We start from the raw sequence: 2,761 nt of genomic DNA on the forward strand, positions 1-2,761 counted from the left end.
GGGCTAGGGGGCCCCCCAACACATGGGGGCCCCAGGCGGCCGCCTACCTATGCCTAATGGTAAAACCGCCTCTGTTATCATCATCATCATCCTCCTCCTCATCATTTTCATCATCACCTTCATCATCATTATCATCATCATCATCATCATCATCATCATCATCATTATCAACAACATCTTCATTGTAATTATCATCTTCATCATCATTATCATCATCATCATCATCAATATCATCCTCATCGTTTTCGTCATCACCTTCATCATCATCATCATTATCATCATCATCATCATCATCATCAACATCTTCATTGTCATTATCATCATTATCATCCTCATCATCATCATCGTCATTGTCCTCATCATTATTGTTGTTATCGTTGTCATCATCTTCATCATCATCATCATCACTGTCATCATCATTGTCGTCATTGTTGTTATCATTCTTGTCATTATCATCATCATCATCATCATCAATATCATCCTCATCGTTTTCGTCATCACCTTCATCATCATCATCATCATCATCATCAACATCTTCATCGTCATCATCACTTTCATTATCATCATTATCATCATCATCAACATCATCCTCACCATTTTCGTCATCATCATCATCATCATCATCGTCATCGCCATTGTCATCATCATCATCCTCATCATTATCAACCTCTTCATCATCATCATCATTGTAAGGTTATGAAGTTCATTGTTTTCAACTCCATACAGGTGCCCCCTGTGCACAATAACACCGTGTAGAAAAACCAAGGTCGGGTGTTCCTCAGACTGTTTACATTCCAGGAGAAGAGTCCGAAGGAGAAGAAGAAACTTTACTTAATCAAAGTACTTTATTTGTGATTAAAATTATTAAGTAAAACAGATGTTGATCAACAATAATCAAGTGAATGATCTGTGAAATAAATATGTCATGAATTATGTTGAATGAAAACAGGACTATGGCACAGACATACTGATCCTCATGTCCATAGAAACGCATGACACATTGTTCCAACCAATCAGAGCTTTCGGCTGCCGCAGTAGAATCTGTTGTTGACTTCAAGTGTCCAATCCGCTTTACTCCAACTTATCAACAATTCAGAGATATAAAACAAGGCAACGCCATTTTTAAGGCAGTTCCATTTTGACTTCAGTTCTATTCACCGTCATCCTAAAGAAAAGCACAGCCTGGCCAGATGTGTTTTCTTCTTTAAACTAAGAACTGTGAAGCGGGAGATTTTCGTCGTTTAACAACCAGACGACGTCCTTTCAAAATAAGAGCACCTGCTGACGCCGCCGAACGGTACCGGGGTCGACCCTCCAGACGGGCTTTGAAACGTTGTGATCGCTGCACCGACAGCTCCAGCGTACATCCGAGGTCTCCAGACCTGGCATTTCCTGATCTACCTGGGAGACCCCCCACTGGGTACGTACCTGAAACGTAATTTTGGGGGGGGACGGGTGGGACATGTCCCCCCCACTTTTTCAAAAGGCAGTTTTGGTCCCATGCACTTTTTTCCGTCCGAAAACAATGTTACGCTCCATTAAATGGATTTGGTTGAGCACTAGGACCGAAACGGAAACCGGTTTCCTATTAGACCCGCCCAAAAGCTAATCTATTGGCTCTGCTGATACTTGCTAACGTATTATTGGCTGTTGCTGCTGTCACTCAAGTTGTAAACAGTCAGAACGTGCTCACGTTGTTTTGCTAGTTTGGAGCAGCTAGGGAACACCGGTACTGAGTCACATCGTCAACTAGACGCTGTGTAATATCAGAGCTCAGCTCAGCTTCCATTACATAACATTTGAATAAGTGTTCATTTGTGAGTCTTTGGTAGTTAGGCACAGCCAGGAGGCAGCATGTCAAGAAAACGAAAAGTGGATATAAGAGACTTCTTTCAAAGTCAAAACGTAAGTTGGAACATGTGACACCCCTGCATTAAGCTCAGACTCACCTCCACCTTCACACACATACTCAAAACTAACTTTTACAAACTCATCTCCTCCACATAACTGACTCCTCAGACACAATTTATTCGTATTATTATAATTATTTTTTATTATTATTACTATTATCATCATAATTATTATTACTAGTAGTAGTAGTAGTAGAAGTGTAACTTCAAAACTTTTATCATTTAACTTTATTGTAAACTTATCTATTGCAATGTATATGTTCACATTAAAAAGCTCTGAAAAATGAACAGTATCATCATCGTCAACAGATTTTTTAAGCTTAATGTCAAAGATGTACACTTTTCATTAGATTTATCTTATTTTTTCCATTTATTTTTTGTGTGTTGAAATGCAACAAGTGTTTAAACACTTTTAAGGGAAAAATATTTAATATGTTTTTATACACTCAAATGTTAGGGTGATGATCATGTGTAAAACATTAGTTCAGCATGTCCTCTAACACAGCAAATGAACAAACGGCCAGATCTCAGGAGAGACCGTTTATGTATAAATAATTTTTATACTTTTGACTAGGCCTGGGAAAGTAACAAATTTTGCTGGACGATATTTTGTCCAACAAATTGTTGATGATAAACGATATCATTGTCAACATTATCTAGACCAAAATAACCACTAATATAATGTTAATATATCATAATAATGCAAGTACACCCTTTAAAATGCAACAAATAAACCTTCATTTAACATTGAAATGTCCAGAACCAGAACTTCTAAATGAATAAAAATAACAAACAAAAATTAAATAAAAAAGGAATCTCGCTCCCTGTTAGAAAATGTTGCACCAAAAACA

The sequence above is a fragment of the Nothobranchius furzeri genome, chromosome 5 (genome assembly GCF_043380555.1).
Source record: "Nothobranchius furzeri strain GRZ-AD chromosome 5, NfurGRZ-RIMD1, whole genome shotgun sequence".
NCBI classification, from domain to species: Eukaryota; Metazoa; Chordata; class Actinopteri; order Cyprinodontiformes; family Nothobranchiidae; genus Nothobranchius; species Nothobranchius furzeri.